General features: G+C 36.2%; 1 protein-coding gene across 1 annotated transcript in view; it reads right to left on the bottom strand.

The window, feature by feature from the left end:
- Positions 1-22,618, bottom strand: part of LOC106992658 (uncharacterized) — a 377,390-nt gene that overhangs the window by 60,176 nt on the left and 294,596 nt on the right. The gene's annotated exons all lie outside the window — the stretch shown is intronic.

A 22,618-nucleotide genomic window follows, 5' to 3' on the forward strand; every position in this document is an offset into this window, starting at 1 on the left:
AACTAAAGAGCTTCTGGACAGCAATATAAAATGTCAACAGATTAAACAATGTGCAGAATGAGAGAAAATATTTCCAAGCTATGCATCTGACAAAAGTCTAATATCTGAAATATATAAAGAAATTAACAAATTAACAAAAAACAAGCAACCCCATTAAAAAGTAGGCAAATGACATGAACAGACACTTTTCGAAAAGAAGACATACACACAGCTAACAAGAATATAAAACAATTCTCAATGTCACTAATTATTAGAGAAATGTCAATCAAGACCACAATGAGAAACCATCTCTCACCAGTCAGAATGACTATCATTAAAAAGTAAAAAAATAACAGATCATGCCGAGGTTGCAAAGAAAAGGGAATGCTTATACACTGTTGGTGGGAGTGTAAATTAGTTCAGCCACTGTGGAAAGCAGTTTGTTGATTTCTCAAAGAATTCAAAGCAGAATTACCATTCAATCCAGCAATTGCATTATTGTGTATGTTCCCAACGATAGAGAAATCATTCTATACAATGTGGACATAAACATGCTGCCCTAGCTTAGGTCAGCAATGTAGGCAAGTAGATTGAGTTTGTAGCTGATGCCCTCGGGGGTCTTGACCTTGACCTCCTTGAGCTATATGAGTGCCCTGACAGCCTCTGCTAGTCCATTCATGTCCTTGGTGTTGTTGACCTGCATCTTTTATAAGCCCTCTTTTCCTTCGTGGCAAAGCACACGTTCCTCACGAACTTCGGGCCCACTCCTTTAAGAGGTTCATATCCTTGTAATCGAGGTTTCTTGATGCCATTTCTGTGCCATTTTTGGGACTAGTGCATGGTGTTGTTCTTGAACTTGGCCATATCTGCACCATAAACTACAGCTCCTCTACTTGTGCTTCTTTATGGTCATTCACAGACATGTGCAGAGCAGCCAAAAATTCAGATCATCCAATGCGCACGTTCTGAGCTGAGGTCAAATCAAATGTTGCCCTGCCTTCTTTTTACAGCCCTTATACTGTAAACAAGAAAAATTTTCAGACTATTTAGTGACACATTTTTCATATTTTCATTCATGCTTTCTGTTAGAGATTTTGCTATTTAAAATTGCCCCAAAGTATAGTGCTGAAGTGCTTGTCTAATGATCCCAAGCACATGAAGGCTGTGGTGTGCCTTATGGAAAATATGTATGTTAGATATGCTTTATTCAGGCATGAGTTATACTGCTGTTGGCTGTGTGTTCAGTGTTAATGAAAATACAGTATCTTTTAAATAAGGTGTTGAAACATAAAACAAGATTATATGTCAACCGATCTTTTTAAAAAATATTGTTACTAGACACTCTCAGGAAACTAACCTTGTATTTCCTGTAAGACTAGTGGTTCCGTATTTGCCAATTCTATTTTTGCAGTGACTTTATACCACATAGTGACTACAAATAATAAAAGTTGGCTGTTCTTTTTTCCATTTCTTTCACCATGAACAGCTATATACCCTGGATGTTATGCATAAAACAAACAAGATTCAGAGAGGTGAGGAGAAAAAGGTAGATGGGTCAGGGACTTCAGTGCTCAAAGAGTAACATGACAGCAATTTTTCTGGAGTTTGTCATTTATTTGCCTCGTATATTCTGGATTAGTTGCAGAGGAAGCCAAGAACCTAGAATTCCTCTTCTTTATTCTCCTCTCTCTCCCTCCCTCCATCCTTCTTTGTCTCTTCTTTCTTTCATTCATATTGGTATATGAATATATCATATATATCAATATGAATGAAATATAATTAATATTTACATATACATCAATATATGTTAAAAATATTTTTAAAATATCTATTAAATTAACATATATTCATATATAGTTTCAAATTATGCTATATAAAAAGAAAATAGAGACAAATAGAAAATTTAAAATTCTATGTACCTGTATTAGGGTTCTCTGGAGGTATGTCTATATATATACACACACACACACACACACACTATATGTATACACATACACACACACGTATATATGTATATAAAGGGGAGTTTATTAAGTATTAACTTACACAATTTCGAGGTTGCACATAGGCTGTCTGCAAGCTTGAGGAACAAAGAGAGCCAGTCCAAGTCTCAACACTGAAGAACTTGAAGTCCGATGTTGGAGGGCAGGAAGCAGCCAGCACAGGAGAAAGATGTAGGCTGGAGGCTAGGCCAGTCTTGCCTTTTCAAGTTTTTCTGCCTGCTTTATATTCACTGGAAACTGATTAGATGGTGCCCACCAGATTAAGGGTGGGTCTGCCTCCTCCAGCCTACTGACTCAAATGTTAATCTCCTTTGTCAGCACCCTCACAGACTTTTTGCCTGCTCTGTGCCTAAAAGGTGGACATTTTCTTCTAACCCCCTTCAGGCAATTATCTCATTAAACTCTCCAGATTCTAGTAACCCTTCCCTTCCCTGGTGCCTTCAGGCCTAGGTTTGGCAAAGCTCGCCGCTGTTACCAGCTTCAGCATGCTGCACATTGTTGCTTTTCATAACTCTCTTGCTCAAAACTTTGTAACCATTTTTATTACATTTTTCTCATTTTTCCAGCCCAAGTGTGGCACAGTAATAAAATTCATACGTACTGTGAAATGCAAGATGTAGAGAATATAAAATAAATATTGCCTTCTCATTATTAGGAGCAACATATGTACCTGACACAGGTTGGAAGCATATAATGCAAGATAAACATATTTATGTTGCAGAACTCCCAGAATCAAATCTGAAAGGACCACCCCTATTCAGAGAAATGTAACATAAGTATGAATGAGTACTCTGGGCAGGAGCTAAAAAATATGTTTAAATCTACAAGTTAAACTGGCTAAACACCAGATGAAAAGACTCTGAGATATTAAAGATTAATTTCATATCTGTAGAATTAAATCAATAATAAAACAAAAGTAATTATCTAATAATGAGACAGATCTCATTATGTCAAAGGTTGAACACCCAAAAGGTGCTACTTGGGTAACTTTGTGCATCCTACTTGTTACATTTCTGCATTACCTGCATGGATGACAGATAATTCCATCTTCATCTTTTCAAGTATTATTAACTTGAAGAACCTGAAAATCACAGGACTCAATCTGCAACTATATGAAAAAATGGCAGAAGGAATAACATATTTTGTCTTCTTTTAACCAACAACAAACTCCCTACTTAGCCCTACAACCGCTACACCAGGAGATATAAATTTAATACCATCAATTACAAAAAGATGATATACTGGTTAGGGACTTAACATTTTGTAGTTGACAAAGCTAATTCCAAGCTGGCCTATACAATAAAGGACATATTTTGATCCACATAAATAAAACTCCAGTACCAGGTCTAGATTCGAGAAAGTTATACTCCAGTAGCTAAAACCATGTCACCATAAATCCATCTTCTTTTTGACTTTCTACTCTCCCCATCACTGGTGTCTGTAATCCTCAAGCCACACATTGCCTTTCATCCACCATCAGTACAAGACTGATATTATTCCCCTGTGATCAATAATGGCCACTACAGTTCCAGCCCTCAAATACTAACACTTCGTTATCCAGGGAAATGGGGTGTCTCTTTCCTCTCCTACAAAGTGCTGGAATTCACTAACCTCTCAGTATCTCCAAATGTGTCATGTACCCTACCCTAATCCAATCAGTGTACCCAGTTGAATGTGACTTAATGATATGCTAAAAGCTATGGGGATCTGTCCTTGAGCTAACTCACATAAATGAAAATTTTTTTAAAATGTTAATTCCGTAAAGGGAAATTGAGGCACTACTGGTGAGAAAGAAGGGAATAAGAACTGGGTAAAGAACAAACACGTTTCTCCTACAAAGTAGAAAATATGAGAATTTGGAAAGAGTTCTAAGTATAGAAATTAGTCAAGTATAATCAGAATAACCATCAACTTATTGTCCAAACAAACCCAAATCATTTTTGAGAGTGAAAGTAGATGCTATTAATAATTAGGCCAACAGAAAAGTTGTAAATCAGGACAGTCTCAGACAAACTGGGAAGCATGCCATCCTTGAAGCTCCAGATCCTTCTCTCTAACTGCTGCCATCTCTACTTCAATGTTTCACAAATACCTAAAAGTAAACATTATTAAATCAATATGTTCTCTTCCAAACTTAGTCCCCTTCTAGTCTTCCCTTTGTGAGTGATACCACCATCCATCCAGAAGCACAATGCACAACCTGGCAGAATTAGCCTTGACATAACCTCCTTCCTGTTATTCTTCATCCCGTCCATCACATTTACCTTGTAAAATATTTGAAATGATTCAAACTCCCCATGTACACTGCAATGTCTCAAGGCCCCTTTTTCATCACCTCGTAATGGGACTAGAGTAATAACCATCTAAGTGATCTCTCAACATTTAGTTTTGCCTTTATTCCAATCTAAATAAGCCATTTCAAAACACAAATGTCATCAAGTCAACTACTTGTTTAAAACATTCAATAATTTCTTATTGATCTTGGAAATCGATGCAATGTTCACATTGAGGCACGATCTAGCTGTGCCTGCCTTTATTACCTGTCTCCCTCTACTGCCCCTGCTCCTTTCTGTCCATCTCCAGCCACATTAGTTTTTGTTCATTTTCTCATACGTGCTTTATTAGTTTGTCAGGGAAGCCATAACAAAGTACCAAAACCTGGGAGGCTTACAACAGAAATTTATGATCCTCTGATTCTGGAGGCTAGAGGTCTGAAATCAAGGTATCAGCAGAGCCATGCTCCCTCTGAAACTTGTAGAGAAGAATTCTTTGCCTCTTTCTAGAGTCTGATGGTTGCCGGCAATTGATGTTACTTGGTTTTCAGCTTCAGCATTTCACTCTCTAACAGCATCATAACATGACATCCTTTCTTCATGTGTCTCTGCTCCTGCATCTCTTCTCCTCTTCTTATGACACCAGTCAGCTTGGATTAAGGGTCTATCCTATTCCAGTATGACCTCATCCTAACAACTAATTATACCTGCACTGACCCCCTGTTTCCAAATAAGAGCACATTCTGAGGTACTTGCAGTTAGAACTTCAACATATCTTTTGGGGGAATAAAATTCAACCAATAATGTATGCTCTATTTCCTTCAGCTACAGACTCTGCACACGCTGTTCGTTCTGCAGGAAACATTCTTCTCTCACTGTTCGCTTGGTTGGTTTTTATTTATCCTTCAATCTCTACTCATAAGTCACTTTGCTGGGGGAGATTTCTCTTACATAGTATGTAAGTCAACCTTCCCCATTATATACTGTCTCTATACCCCATATCAATTCTTCATAAGAATTATCACAATTATATTTGTACTTATTATTATTTATGATCTTATGTATTATTACTTTTTTTTCCGAGATGGAGTCTTGCTCTGTCGCCCAGGCTGGAGTGCAGTGGCACGATCTCCGATCACTGCAAATTCCGCCTCCCAGGTTCACGTCATTCTCCTGCCTCAGCCTCCCGAGTAGCTGGGACTACAGGTCCCTGGCACCATGCCCGGCAAAGCTTTTTTTTTAATTTGTAGTAGAGACAGGGTTTCACCGTGTTAGCCAGGATGGTCTTGATCTTTTGACCTCGTGATCTGCCCGCCTCAGCCTCCCAAAGTGCTGGGATTACAGGTGTGAGCCACTGCACCCAGCCGACCTTATGTATTATTTATCCTAATGCCCAGCATAGGTGCAAAGGAGGCATTCAATGTATATTTATTAAGTAATGAATGAAGGCATAAAAACAAGGACTTGCAATTTTTCTGATAGCACAAATTGGACTAGAAAAATTTACATTTCGGCAACACTTAGCTTAATGCTCCTGAACACAGGAAATTAGCAGTCTTTAAAGATTTCCTAAATTCTAAGATTTTATTATATTTTTGTCACTTTTATTCTTTTCCTCTTGATTCATCTCTTAGTGCCCTTGGCATGTCTAATACTCTGGAGTCTTGACACTGTAGTCTCTCTTTTCTAACACGATTTATTTTTATTTTGGTTTTAAATTCTTTAATACAGGAGGCAAAAATTGAAGAAAATGGTTATTTGTAACTCTATTATAAGGTATATTGTACACTTACAAAGTGTCAAAATAAACTAAAACTCTGAAATTATATGAAGAGCTGCCAAAGCAATTTGTTTTCAATCTATCCGTTGTGTTTTGTATGTTATCATTTTCTTTACTTGTGTTAAAACTTTCTTTTGTCAAGATTCTATGTTGACACAATTGAGTAATGCAGAGCACATCAGATTTTCACTAGAATACACATTCTTTCAGCTTTAGTTTGTTCTATGTATCACTGAAACATTTTACCATAGATCTTATGTTTTAGTTCTAAAACATAATCTGTTGAAATTTTTGTCTGATTTTTATTTATTGTTATACTAGTGCCAACTGATATGAACAACCCAACTTACTGCAGCAAAACAGATAATATAGAGGAGAAAGAAACCAAGAGACAAGGTGAAGAATATGTAATATTCTGAAGACCTAAGCCATGGTGATGTTTCTGGGACTAAATTTAAAGACTCTATTTCTTCTTCATTTGTTTTCTGTATACTTTTGTTATTCCTTTCGACTTAAATTATTTTCTAACAAAATGTTCTGCTAACATTTTTTTACCCTCCTACAATGACACAAATAATAAATTCATAAATATTACTTGCATAATAGAGGGCAAATATGTATAATGCATATATTATATATAATTTATATATAATGTCTTTTAAATAATAAAGGAAAAAATAGTTTATAAATCTATACACTTTCATTGAAAGCAACCTTAGAGATAAAAAATATGCGGCTGGGCACGGTGGCTCACACCTGTAATCCCAGCACTTTAGGAGGCTGAGGTGGGCGGATAACCTGAGGTCAGGAGTTCAACACCAGCCTGACACGTGGTGAAACCCTGTCTCTACTAAAAGTACAAAAAATTAGCCGGTGGTAGTGCACGCCTGTAATCCCAGATACTCAGGAGGCTGAGGCAGGAGAGTAACTTGAACCCGGGAGGCAGAGGTTGCATTGAGACAAGATTGTGTCATTGTGCTCCAGCCTGGGTGACAAGAGTGAAAGTCTGTCCCCCCACCCCAAAAATGCTATGTCTTTCAAGACTCCATTTCAAATACATATTAAATGATAAACAGTATTTCTGTCATGTCAAGGTATCATAGATTTATAAATCGGCTGACCTTGTCTTTAGATATCAGTATGCTGAAGTTTCTTCATAGTGTGAATTTCAGGATGCTGAAGAGATATCTATGATCATTATGTGTATAACATACTTCAATATTTTATTCTGAAAACTGAACACAATAACACATGCCTATTATCTTATTTATTCCTATCATACTCTGAAGTTAAATGTTCATAAATATCTCGCCATTTTTACTTTTCTTCCTATTTTAGAATGTTTTCATTTTCACTTTATAACATATGTAGTTTCTGCAGATTCTAATATATCCACAAACTTGAATAAATATATACTGTTTATTAATTAATAGCCCACCTTGAGGCATTAACTTTAAGTTTAAATATATAGAATGTGCCAAAACAATGGTTTAAAGTTGAACATCTCTAGACATATTTTTGAGTTCACATATTACATATACCTCATACCTGTATTTGATTTCTGAATGTCACTTTTATTTCAATCATATTATTTTCTTATGGGAAAAAAAAATCAATAATTTCTTACAGCCAACCAAGTTAAAAGTAAATCTTTCTGACTAATGTTCAGTGCTCTCTAAATAACAGGCTTACTCCAAGCAGATATGCAATATGGTTTGGCCATGACCCACCCAAATCTCATTTTGAATTGTAGTTTCTGTAATCCTCCTATGTGTCCTGGGAGGGACCTAGTAGGAGGTAATTAAATCATGGGGACAGTTAACCCCACACTATGGTTCTCTTGACAGTGAGTGAGTTCTTACAAGATCTTATGATTTTGTAAAGGGCTTTCCCCCCTTTTGCTCAGCACTTCTTCTTCTTGGCATCATGTAAATAAGGATGTGCTTGCTTCCCCTTTGCCATGATTTCCTGAGGTCTCCTCAGCCATATGAAACTGTGAGTTAATTAAACTTCTTTCCTTTATAAATTACTCCATCTCAGGCAGGTACTTTATAGCAGCATGAGAACAGACTAATAGAGTAAATTGGTAGAGTGGTGTGATGATATTAAGATACCCAAAAATGTGGGAGCAACTTTGGATCTGGGTAACAGGCAGAGTTGGAACAGTTTCGATGGCTCAGAAGAAAAAAAGATGTGAGAAAGTTTGGAGCATCCTAGAAACCTGTTTAACGGTTTTGACCAAAATGCTGATAGTGATATGGACAATGTCTGTGTACCAAAATTAAGTCCAATACAATGAAGTCCAGGCTGAGGTGGTCTCAGATGAAGTTGAGGAGTTTATTGGGAACTGAAGCAAATGTGATTCTTGCTAGGCTTTAGCAAAGAGACTGGCTGATTTTTGGTACTACAATATTTTGTAATATCAAAAGCAATAAACAAAATCAATAACAAAAAAAAAGAAAAAGTTGTGAAATGGGGAAAATCTTATTCCCAAAGTTACAACATAATTAGATTCAAATGTCTAGTTTTTAACCAAAAGTCACAAGGCATACAAAGAAATAGATGAAAGTATGGCCAATTGAAAGGGAAAAAAAGAACAGCAGAGACTGTGTCTGTAGAAGACCTGTTGGCATATCTATTAGAAAAAGCCTTTAAAATAGCTATCTTAAAAATGGTCAAAGAACTAATGGAAGATGTTAAGATATTCAAGAAAACAGTGTATGAACAAAATTGAAGTATCAATAATGACATAGAAAACCCAAAAGAAACCAAAAAATTCTGGAGCTGAAAATTACAATCACTGAAATTACAAATTTACTGCAGGGATTCAAAGGTGGAATTGAGTAGGCAAAAGAACCCATGAACTTGAAGACAGGACAATGAGAATTACTGATTCTGAAGTACAGAAAGGAAAAAATTGAAGAAAATTGACCCTGTAGAATCTGGGGGCACTATGAGGTAGACCATATATACATTGTGCAAGTTCCAGAAGGATAAGAGAGAAATAAGGGTGGAGAGAATATTTGAAAAACGAATATCTGAAAACTTACCAAATATGATGAAAGACATGAATATACACACCCAAGAAACTCAATGAATTCCAGGTAAAATGAACTCAAAGACACCCACACTGAGACACATGATAATGAAACTTTCGATAGACAAAGATGAATAGGGAATCTTAAAAGCAGCAAGAGAAAAGCAACTTGTCACACAGGATCCTCGATTAGATTATCAGCAGATTTTTCATCAGAAACCTTGGAGGCCAGAAGACAATGGGCTGATATATTCAAAGGCTAAAATAAAGAACTGTCAACCAACTTCCTATATCCAGTAAAACTGCCCTTCAAAACAGAGGGAGAAATTAAGATATTCCCAGATAAACAAAAGCTGAAGGAGTTTGTCAGCATTAGACTTGACCTGTGAGAAATGCTTAAGGAAGACCTACAGGGTGAGATGAAACAAACAAACAAAAAACTAAACTCTAACTCAAAACTATATTAAGAAATAAAGCTCTCAATAATGGCAAATACATGAGCAATTATTAAAGCTCATATTATTGTAAAAACCATTTGTAATTCTAATTTTTGTTTTCTACATGATTTAAGAAACTAATATATTTTTATAAAAAATAATTATTAGACTAAAAGCTAGTACTATTGCAACTTTGGTTCAAAGCTTCAAACTGAGTTTTTATACATAATTTGGGAGACCAATACAATTAAAGGATTTAATAGTTTATGTTTTGGGTCACATAATATATATAGATGAAATTTAGTGATATCAATAATTGAAAAAGATGGAGACAGAGAGAGTAAAGAAGCAGAGATTTTGTGTGTTATTGAAGTTAAACTGGTATAAATTTAGAGTACAGTGTTGTAATTTTAAGATAATTCCCATTGTAACAACAAAAAATAGTTATAGAATTACAAAATAAATTGAGAAAGGTACATAAACAATTTACTACATAAAAAACTAAACACAAAAAAAGTGCAGTTATGTCAAAAATAAGAGGCATGGAAGCTGTAAGGTATAGAAAAAAATAAATAGCAAATGACAGAAGTAAGTTATTCATTATTAATAAATATTTGAAATGTAAATGGATTAAACTCTCCAATCAAAAAGAAAGATTGGCAGGATGGATAAGAAAAGAAAAACATGATCCAATTATATGCAAAGACTCACTTGATCCAAAGACACAAATAGTTTGAAAACGGAAGCATGAAAAAAGATATACCATGCAAATAATTGCCAAAGAAAAGAGGAGTGGCTATACTAATATCAGAGAAAATAGACTTTAAATTTTTTTTAAAAAGGTTATAAGAGAAAAAGAAGGACATTAAATATTGATGAAAAAGTTCAATACAGCAAGAAGATGTAAAAATTATAAACATTTACTCACCTAGTAACATACCATCAAAATATCTCAAGCAAAAACTGACAGAGTTAAAAAATGAAATAGACAGTTTTACAATAATAGCTGGAGACTTCAATGTCCCATTCTCAAAAATGGATAGACAACAGAGCAGAAGATAAGCAAGACAACAGAGGACTTAAACTGTTGCAATAAATCAATTAGATTTAACAGAAATATACAGAACCCTCTCTGCAAAACAGCATATACCTTCTTCTCAAGTGCACATGTGATTTTTTTTTTTAGAATAGACCATATGTTAGACCACAAATAAAATCTCAATAGATTTTTAATAGATATCAGATAAACTATCTTCTCTAACTACAATGGGATGTAGTTAGAAATCAATAACAGGGTGGGGAACATCACACACCAGGGCCTGTCAAAGGGTGGGGGAAGTGGGGAGGGATAGCATTAGGAGATATACCTAATGTAAATGACGAGTTAATGGGTGCAGCACACCAACATGGCACATGTATACATATGTAACAAACCTGCACATTGTGCACATGTACCCTAGAACTCAAAGTATAATAATAAAAAAGAAAATCAGAAGTAAAACTAGTAAAAGAAGTAAAAACCAGTAACAATGAAAAATGCACAAAATTGCATAAATTAAATGACACACTGTTAACCAATGAATGAAAGAAGAAATCTCCAGAGAAATTAGAAAATAATTAGGGAGAAATGAAAATGAAAACACAATGTACCAAAACTTATGAACACACTAAAAGCAGTGCTAACACAGAGATTGATAGCTATACTTACATTAAAACACAATAAAGATCTCAAATCTGAAACCTAACTGTGTAACTTAAGGAACTAAAAAAAGAACAACAAGCAAAACCCAGAGCTAGCAAAAGGAAGGAAATAATAAATATTACAGGATACATAAAATAGAGAATAGAAAAACATAGAAAAGATCAATGAAACTAAGGGTTAATTATTTGAAAAGATCAACGAAATTGGCAAACATTTAGCTAGATAGATTAAGAAAAAGGGAGAAGACTCAAATTACTTAAACCAGAATTAAAGTGGGAATAATAGTACCTATTCCACAGAAATATGAGTAGACAGTAATATGAACAATAGTACACAAATTGCATAACCTAGATGAAATTGACAAATTTCTAGAAACAAAGATATACCGAGAGAGTAAATCATGAAGAAATATACATAGATTTATAACTAGTAAAAAGATTGAATTCATAAAAAATTTCCCCCCCAAAAAGATGGACTTGATGTTTTCATTGGTGAGTTCTACCAAAAATATAAGGAAGAACACCAATCCTTCTCAAACTATTCCAAAAAATTAAAGATAATGAAACACTTCCTAACTCATTATATGAACGCAGCATTACCGTGACACCAAATCCAGACAAAGATACTATAAGAAAAGAAACACCATCTGGGCATGGTGGCTTATATTTGTAATCTCAGCACTTTAGGAGGCTGAGGTGGGAGGATTCCTTGAGCCCAGAAGTTCAAAACCAGTCTGGGTAATGTAGTGAGAACCTGTCTCTACAAAAATATTATATTAAAAAACGAAAACTACAGACCAATGAACATCCCTTATGAACACTGGATGCAAAAGTCCTCAATAAAATACCAGGAACCAAATTTAGCAGCAAATTGAAAGGATTATATACCATTACCAAGTGGGATTTATTCCTAGAATGCAAAGATGGCTCAACACATGAAAATCAATGAATGCAATACACCACATAAACAAAATGAAGGAAAAAAAATCACACATGGTCATTTCAATTCATGCAGAAAAATCATTTGATAAAATTCAATATTCTCATAATACTAAAAAAACTAGGAATAAAAAAACTACCTCAAAATAATATAAGCCATATATGAAAAACCCATAGCAAGAATCATAATGTCAAAAGCTTTTCCTCTGAGAAGAACAAAGCAAGGATGTCCACTTTTGCCATTCAACATCTATTCAACGGTGTACTGGAAATTCTAATCAGAGCAATTAAGTAAGAAAAAAAGGGATGCAAGCCTTCTAAACTGGAAAGAAAGAAGCAAAATTATCTCTGATTTCAGATAATAAGTTCCTATATGTAAAAAGCCCTATATATTCCACAAACAAAATAAAACTGTTAGTACTAATAATGAATTCACCAAAATGTTAGGATACAAAGTCAACATAAGTCATTGCATTTCTATACACTAACAGTTAATAATATGAAAAGAAAATTATAAAAACAATTCTCATTATGATAGCATCCAAAAGGACAAAATACTTAGAATTAACCAAGGAGGTGAAAGACATGTACAATAACTACAAAATACTGCTGAAATAAAGAAAATATAAATGCAAGAAAATACATCTTATGTTCATGGATTGAAAGACTTAATAATGTTGAGACGTCAATGGTACCCAAAGCAATCTACACATTCAATGCAATTCCTACCAAAATCTCAATGACATCTTTTGAAGAAATAGAAAAACTCATTCTAAGACTTACATGGAATCTCAAGGGACCACACATAGTTAAAATAATCTTGAAAAACAACAAAGCCAGAAGACTCACATTTTCTTATTTGAAAACGTACTACAAAGCTACAGTAATCAAAACAGTATGGCACCAGCATAAAGGCAGATATACAAACTGATACCATTTGGCTATGTCCCCACCCAAAATTTCATCTTGAATTGTAATCACCTTAACCTCATTACCCCCAATTGTGAAAGAAGATACCAGGTAGAGGTAACTGAATAATACGGGAAGTTTCTCTCATGGTGTTCTCATGGATACTGAGTGAGTTCTCATGAGTTCTCATGAGATCTGATGGTGTATAAGTGTTTGGTAGTTCCTCCTGCATTAATTCTCTTTTCTGCCACCTTGTGAAGAAGATGCTTTGCTTCCCCTTCATTGTGTGCCATGTTTGTAAGTTTTCTGAGGCCTCCCAGCCATGTGGAATTGTGAGTCAATTAAACCTCTTTACTTTATAAATTACCCAGTATTGGGCAGTTATTCATAGCAGTGTGAGAATGGACTAATATACAAACCAATGAAATAGAATAGAAAGCCCAGAAATAAACCCTTTCATATACGGTCAAATGATTTTTGATGAGGGTTCCAGGAATATTTAATGGGGAAAGGACAGTTTTTGTTTTTTAATTATACTTTTAAGTTCTAGGGTATATGTGCACAATGTGCAGGTTTGTTACATATGCATACATGTGCCACGTTGGTGTGCTGCACCCATTAACTTGTCATTTACATTAGGTATTTCTCCTAATGCTATCCCTCCCCTCTCCCGGCATCCCACAACAGGCCCCAGTGTGTGATGTTCCCCACCCTGTGTCCAAGTGTTCTCATTGTTCAATTCCCACCTATGAGTGAGAATATGCTGTGTTTGGTTTTCTGTCCTTGCCATAGTTTGCTGAGAATGATGGTTTCCAGCTACATCCATGTCCCTACAAAGGAAATGAACTCATCCTTTTTATGGCTGCATAGTATTCCATGGTGTATACATGCCACATTTTCTTAATCCAGTCTATCATTGATGGACATTTGGGTTGGTTCCAAGTCTTTGCTATTGTGAATAGTGCCACAATAAACATATGTGTGCATGTGTCTTTATAGCAGCATGATTTATAATCCTTTGAGTATATACCCAGAAATGGGATGGCTGAGTCAAATGGTATTTCTAGTTCTAGATCCTTGAGTAATGGCCACACTGTCTTCCACAATGGTTGAACTAGTTTACAGTCCCATCAACAGTGTAAAAGTGTTCCTATTTCTCCACATCCTCTCCAGCACCTGTTGTTTCCTGACTTTTTAATGATCACTATTCTAACTGGTGTGAGATGGTAACTCATTGTGGTTTTGATTTGCATTTCTCTGATGATCAGTGATAATGAGCATTTTTTCATGTGTTTGTTGGCTGTGTACATGTCTTGTCTTCTTTTGAAAAGTGTCCGCTCATATCCTTTGCCCACTTTTTGATGGGGTTGTGTGATTTTTTCTTGTAAAGTTGTTTAAGTTATTTGTAGATTCTGGATATTAGCCCTTTGTCAGATGGGTAGATTGCAAAAATTCTGTCCCATTCTGTAGGACGCCTGTTCACTCTGATGGTAGTTTTTTTTTTTGCTGTGTAGAAGCTCTTTAGTTTTGTCTATTTTGGCTTTTGTTGCCACTGTTTTTGGTGTTTTAGTCATGAAGTCCCTGCCCATGCCTATGTCCTGAATGGTCTTGCCTAGATTTTCTTCTAGAGTTTTTATGGTTTTAGGTCTAACATTTAAGTCTTTAATCCATCTTGAATAAATTGTTGTATAAGGTGTAAGAAAGGGATCCAGTTTCAGCTTTCTACTTATTGCTAGCCAGTTTTCCCAGCACCATTTATTAACTATGAAATCCTTTCCCCATTTCTTGTTTTTGTCAGGTTTGTCAAACATCAGATGGTTGTAGATGTGTGGTATTACTTCTGAGGCCTCTGTTCTGTTCCATTGGTCTATATCTCCGTTTTGGTACCAGTATCATGCTGCTTTGGTTACTGTAGCCTTGTAGTATAGTTTGAAGTCAGGTAGCATGATGCCTTCAGCTTTGTTCTTTTTGCTTAGGATTGTCTTGGCAACGGGGCTCTTTCTTGGTTCCATAGGAATTTAAAGTAGTATTTTCCAATTCGGTGAAGAAAGTCATTGGTAGCTTGATGGGGATAGCATTCAATCTATAAATTACCTTGGGCAGTATGGCCATTTTCACAGTATTGATTCTTCCTGTTCATGAGCATGGAATGTTCTTCCATTTGTTTGTGTCCTCTTTTATTTCGTTAAGCAGTGGTTTGTAGTTCTCCTTGAAGAGGTCCTTCACATCCCTTGTAAGTTGGATTCCTAGGTATTTTATTCTCTTTGAAGCAATTGTGAATGGGAGTTCACTCATGATTTGTCTCTCTGTCTGTCTGTTATTGGTGTATAGGAATGCTTGTGATTTTTGCACATTGATCTTGTATCCTGAGACTTTGCTGAAGTTGCTTATCAGCTTGAGGAGATTTTGGACTGAGATGATGGGGTTTTCTAAATATGTCATCTGGAAACAGGGACAATTTGACTTCCTCTTTTCCTAATTGAATACTCTTTATTTTTTTCTCCTGCCTGATTGCCCTGGTCAAAACTTCCATCACTATGTTGAATAGGAGTGGTGAGAGACGGCATCCCTGTCCTGTGTCAGTTTTCAAATGGAAAGCTTCCAGTTTTTGCCCATTCAGTATGATACTGGCTGTAGGTTTGTCATAAATAGTTCTTATTATTTTGAGTTACATTCCATTGATATGTAGTTTATTGAGTTTTTAGTATGAAGGGCTGTTGAATTTTGTCAAAGGCCTTTTCTGCCTCTATTGAGATAATCATGTGGTTTTTGTCTTTGGTTCTGTTTATGTGATGGATTACTTTTATTGATTTTCATATGTTGAATCAGCCTCGCATCCCAGGGATGAAGTCCACTTGATCTTGGTGGATAAGCTTTTTGATGTGCTGCTGGAATCGGTTTGCCAGTATTTTACTGAGGATTTTTGCATCAATGTTCATAAGGGATATTGGTCTAAAATTCTCTTTTTTGGTTGTATCTCTGCCAGGCTTTGGTACTAGGATGATGCTGGCCTTATTAAATGAGTTAGGGAGGATTCCCTCTTTTTCTATGGGTTGGAATAGTTTCAGAGGGAATGATACCAGCTCCTCTTTGTACCTCTGATACAATTTGGCTGTGAATCTGTTTGGTCTTGGACTTTTTTTGGTTGGTAGGCTATTAATTATTGCCTCAATTTCAGAGACTGTTATTGGTATACTCAGGGGTTCAGCTTCTTCCTGGTTTAGTCTTAGGAGGGTGTATGTGTTCAGGAATTTATACATTTCTTCTAGATTTTCTAGTTTATTTGCATAGAGGTGTTTCTAGTATTCTCTGATGGTAGTTTGTATTTCTGTGGGATCTTTAGTGATATCCCCTTTATCAGTTTTTTATTGTGTCTATTTGATTCTTCTTTTATTCTTCATTAGTCTTGCTAGCGGTCTATCAATTTTGTTGATCTTTTCAAAAAAACAGTTCCTGGATTCATTTTTTGAAGGATTTCTTGTGTGTGTCTCTATCTCCTTCAGTTCTTCTCTTAGTTATTTCTTGCCTTCTGCTGGCTTTTGAATGTGTTTGCTCTTGCTTCTCTAGTTCTTTTAATTGTGATGTTAGGGTGTTGATTTTAGATCTTTCCTGCTTTCTCTTGTGGGCATTTTGTGCTATAAATTTCCCTCTACACATTGCTTTAAGTGTGTCCCAGAGATTCTAGTATGTTGTATCTTTGTTCTCATTGGTTTCAAAGAACATCTTTATTTCTGCCTTCATTTTATTATTTACCTGTAGTCATTCAGGAGCAGGTTGTTCAGTTTCCATGTAGTTGAGCGGTTTTGAGTGAGTTTCTTAATCTTAAGTTCTAATTTGATTGCACTGTGGTCTGAGAGACAGTTTGTTATAATTTCTGTTCTTTTACATTTGCTGAGGAGTGCTTTACTTCCAACTATGTGGTCAATTTTGGAATAAGTGTGATGTGGTGCTGAGAAGAATGTATATTCTGTTGATTTGAGGTGGAAAGTTCTGTAGATGTCTATTAGGTTTGCTTGGTGCAGAGTTGAGTTCAATTCCTGGAAATCCTTGTTAACTTTCTGTCTCCTTGATCTGTCTAAAGTTGACAGTGGTGTGTTAAAGTCTCCCATTATTATTGTGCGGGAGTCTAAGTCTCTTTTTAGGTCTCTAAGGACTTGCTTTATTAATCTGGTTGCTCCTTTATTGGGTGCATATATATTTAGGATAGTTAGCTCTTCCTGTTAAATTGATCCTTTTACCATTATGTAATGGCCTTCTTTGTGTCTTTTGATCTTTGTTGGTTTAAAGTCTGTTTTATCAGAGACTAGGATTGCAACCCCTGCTTTTTTTTTTCTTCTATTTGCTTGCTAGATCTTCCTCCATCCCTTTATTTTGAGCCTATGTGTGTCTCTGCACATGAGTTGGCTCTCCTGAATACAGCACACTGATGGATCTTGACTCTTTATCCAATTTGCCAGTCTGTGTCTTTTAATGGAGCATTTAACCCATTCATATTTAAGGTTAATATTGTTATGTGTGAATTTAATCCTGTCGTTATGATGTTAGCTGGTTATTTTGTTCATTAGTTGATGCAGTTTCTTCATGGTGTTGATGGTCTTTACAATTTGGCATGTTTTTGCAGTGGTTGGTACCAGTTGTTCCTTTCCATGTTTAGTGCTTCCTCCAGGAGCTCTTGTAAGGCAGGCCTGGTGGTGACAAAATCTCTCAGCATTTGCTTATCTGTAAAGGATTTTATTTTTCCTTCACTTATGAAGCTTAGTTTGGCTAAATATGAAATTCTGGGTTGAAAATTCTTCTCTTTAAGAATGTTGAATATTGGTCCCCACTCTTTTCTGGCTTGTAGAGTTTCTGCTGATATATCCATTGTTAGTCTGATGGGCTTCCCTTTGTGGGTAACCCGACTTTTCTCTCTGGCTGCCCTTAACATTTTTTCCTTCATTTCAACCTTGTTGAATCTGACAAGTATGTGTTGTTGGGGTTGCTCTTCTCAAGGAGGATCTTTGTGGTGTTCTCTGTATTTCCTGAATTTGAATGTTGGCCTACCTTGCTAGGTTCGGGAAGTTCTCCTGGATAATATCCTGAATAGTGTTTTGCAGCTTGGTTCCATTCTCCCTGTCACTTTCAGGTACACCAATCAGACATAGATTTGGTCTTTTCACATAGTCCCATATTTCCTGGAGGCTTTGTTCGTTTCTTTTTACTCTCTTCTCACTAAACTTCTCTTCTCACTTCATTTCATTCATTTTATCTTCAATCACTGATATCCTTTCTTCCACTTGATCAAATCGGCTACTGAAGCTTGTGCATGCATCACGTAGTTCTTGTGCCATGGTTTTTAGCTCCATGAGGTCATTTAAGGTCTTCTCTACACTGTTTATTCTAGTTAGCCATTCATCTAATCTTTTCAAGGTTTTTAGCTTCTTTGCCATGAGTTCAAACATCTTCCTTTAGCTCGGAGAAGTTTGTTGTTACTGATCTTCTGAAGCCTACTTCTGTCAACTTATCAAAGTGATTCTCCATCCAGCTTTGTTCCGTTGCTGGCGAGGAGTTGTGTTCCTTTGGAGGAGAAAAGGCACCTGATTTTTAGAATTTTCAGCTTTTCTGCTGTTTTTTCCCCATCTTTGTGGTTTTACCTACCTTTGGTCTTTGATGATGGTGACCTAGAGATGGGATTTTGGTGTGGATGTCCTTTTCATTGATGTTGATGCTATTCCTTTTTGTTTGTCAGTTTTCCTTCTAACAGTCAGGACCCTCAGCTGCAAGTCTGTTGGAGTTTGCTGGAGGTCCACTCCAGACCCTGTTTGCCTGGATATCACCAGGAGAGGCTGCAGAATAACAAATATTGCAGAACAGCAAATATGCTCCCTGATCCTTCCTCTGGAAGCTTCATCTCAGAGCGGCACCCAGCTGTATGAGGTGTCAATCAGCCCCAACTGGGAGGTGTCTCCCAGTTAGGCTACTCGGGGGTCTGGGACCCACTTGAGGAGGCAGTCTGTCCATTCTCAGATCTCAAATTCTGTGCTGGGAGAACCACTTCTCTCCTCAAAGCTATCAGACAGGGACGTGTAAGTCTGCAGAAGCTTCTGCTGCCTTTTGTTCAGCTATGTGCTGCCCCCAGAGATGGAGTCTACAGAGTTGGGCTGTGGTGGGCTCCACCCAGTTCGAGTCCAAAGAGGTGGGCTGCGGTGGGCTCCACCTAGTTCGAGCTTCCTGGCCACTTTGTTTACCTACTCAAGCCTCAGCAATGTTGGACGCGTCTCCCCCAGTCTCGCTGCTGCCTTGCAGTTCAATCTTGGACTGTTGTGCTAGCAGTGAGCGAGGCTCCATGGGCATGGGACCCTCCAAGCCAGGGCGGGATATAATCTCCTGGTGTGCCATTTGCTAAGACCATTGGGAAAGCGCAGTATTAGGGTGGGAGTGTCCCGATTTTCCAGGTACCATTTGTCATAGCTTCCCTTGGCTAGGAAAAGGAATTCCCCGACCCCTTGTGCTTCCCATGTAAAGCAATGCCCTGCCCTGCTTCAGCTCACACTCCGTGGGCTGCACCCACTATCCAACAAGAAGGAAAGTCTTTTCAACAAATGATATTGGGAAAACTGGATATCCACATATAAAATAAACAAATAAAGGTGATCCCCTACCTAATATTATATGTAAAAATTAACTCAAAGAGATAACAAACCTAAATATAAGACCTAAAACGGTAAAGCATTTAGAAGAAAATACAGAGCAAAGACTTCATGACATTGGATTTGACAATAGCTTCTTAGATATGACACCAAAGGCACAGGCAACAAAAGAAAAAATAGACAAATAGGATTTCATGGAAAAATATTTTAAGTTGTGCATTGAAGATAATAGAGTAAAAAGGCAACCCAAAGAATGAGAGAAAAACATATGCAAATCCTACATCTGTTAAGGTATTAACATCTAGAATATAGGATTAACATCTAGAATATATAGAAAACTCCTAACACTCATGACAGAAAACAACCCAATTCAAAAATACACTTGTACAGACATTTCTCCAAAGAAAATGTATAAATAATAAACATATGAAAAAATGTTCAAAATTTCTAATCGTTATGGAAATGCAAATCAAAACTATAATTAGATACCACCTCACAGCCATTAGAATGGCTACTATTAAAAAACAAAACAAAACAAAACAGAAAGTAACAAGGGCTGGTAAGAATGTGGAGAAATTAGAACACTTGTGCACTACTGCTAACCAATGTAAAATGGTATAACAAATGTGGAAAACAGTATGATAGTTCCTTCAAAAATTAAAAATGGAATTACTATATAATCTAGCAATTCTACTTCTGGGTCTACACCCAAAAGAATTAAAAGCAGAGTCTCAAAGGGATATTTCTACTGCCATGTTCATAGTAGCATTATTCACAATAGCTAAAATGTGGAAACAAACCAAGTCCATTGAAGGATGAATGGATAAGCAAAATATGGTATATACATATAGTGGGATATTAATTGGCCTTAAAAAGAAAGGGAATTCTGGCATATGCTACAACATGGATGAACCATGTGGACATTATGCTAAGTGAAATGAGATATTTAAGAGTCGTCAAAATCATAGAGATAGAAAGCAAAATGGTGGTTGCCACGGAAAAGAGAAAGATTGAAGGTTAGTTGTTTAATGGGTATAAAGTTTCAGTTTTACAAGACAGAAAGGGTTATGGAGATGGATAGTAGTGATTGTTGCAGATCATGAATGTACACTCAACACCACTGAACTATACACTTAAAATGATCATTACATTAAATTTTGTTAAGTGTTTTTACCACAATTTTTAAAAATCGGATATTTTAAATAAACTGAAGTGATTGAAGCACTGAGAATTAATTAATTTTGGTTGTACTCTCCATGAAAATGCCCCTCCAACTCCCACTGAATACAATCTCTACCTAACCAATCTCAGTTGTCTCAGGTCTCCCATGTATCCCCACATTCTAGGCACTCTGTTTACTATTTCCAAACATAAGCCAGTTTTCTTCTACTGTCTTTGTACAAGCTGGCCTCTCCTATATAAATGGTGACCATTTTTCAAAGACTTTCTCAAATTCTTCCTCCCTAAAGTCTTTCCTGATGATATTTTTTTCACTTTTTTCACTTCTTTTCTCTCAAATACCACTTTTTATCACTATCATATTATTTATAATTTCTCTCTCTCCTCCATCCACCTCCACATGCCTAAAGGGCCACATTCAAGTACATTTTTTAAAGAGCTCACAAAGCACTTGGCAGTTAATAAGACCTTGTATTACAAAAACACCATTTGCAACTTTAATCTGGAGGGTTATTGGAAGATAACTATGTGGAAATCACAAGGAGAACAATAAAACTACGTGGTGGTTGGCAACTATAATGTTTCTTCCCCCTATTAACCACGTCTCAGTGTCCTGTTCTCAGTAGGGATAACAAAACCCCACTTCCAAACCAGGGAAGAGCTGGGCTAGTAGCTGGAGTTAAGTGTTAAGGTGTAGTGCAGCAGTTTACAAGGCAAGTATGTACATGAACTTCTGGAGCCTTGCCATAAACCTTTTATTCAGTGTGTGTGTAGGGTGTGTATAGAGTCTGTGTGTGTTTCTTTTCTGGAAATGCAATCTACATTATTTTTTCCAATGTCATTATGCTTGACCTAAAAGTAAAAGGAACATTTCAATTGATAGTTGAACCTATAGGAAATTGTATAGGTGATGAGATTCTATACATTATGAGAAATCTACAGGACCTTGCACAAAAGGTTAGCAAAGTGTGTGTTTAAGGTACTTTGGCAGAGGTGGATGTTGTCATTTCTGAGGTTCTAGGTCTCCTTTGCAAACTACAATAAAAGTGAGACAATTTAAATAAATACTAGATTCTATCACCTAGGAATTTATTTACTTTATGAGCATCTGGAAATTATTTTCTTAAAGTCAATATTGTATCAATAGATGCACTACAGGAAATCACAAAACCCTTGATATGCATACTTAAATGCAAAAGCTGATAGACACACTAAGTCTAAGGGAGCTAGAACTATTGTATCCCCAGCACTAGCATAAGAGGTAGCACATATTAGGTGCTCAATGAGCAGTGAATGAATGAATTAGTGATTAAATGGATGCCAGAGCTTTGCCTTATGTATCTGACTTGTATGTTCTCAACATGGGAACTTTACAGGACATTGTTTTTATGATATTGTAAAGTTTCAAGAAAAAACAGTTATCTCAACATCTTCCTCATATGCACTACTCATGGGAGAAAAAAAAAATTTCATTCATTGTACTTGTCTTTAAGTCAGCATTTTATTCTCCAAAATTAGGGCAAAAGTAGTTACAGCTAAGATCAAATTCTGTCCTAGATAATAATCAAATCCCCAAATGAAGGACACTTTGGAGAAGAAAAAGATGGATATCTCAAAAAAATGAAAGTGCCTGTATGATAAATGCCATAACCAAGTAAAATTGCTTTCTTCCTGTCGATAATGACCCTAGCATCCCTGATGTGTAACTTACATTTAACTGGCAACATTCTGGGCTACTCATATTAACTGCAA

Source organism: Macaca mulatta, chromosome 12 (assembly GCF_049350105.2).
Source record: "Macaca mulatta isolate MMU2019108-1 chromosome 12, T2T-MMU8v2.0, whole genome shotgun sequence".
NCBI lineage: Eukaryota > Metazoa > Chordata > Mammalia > Primates > Cercopithecidae > Macaca > Macaca mulatta.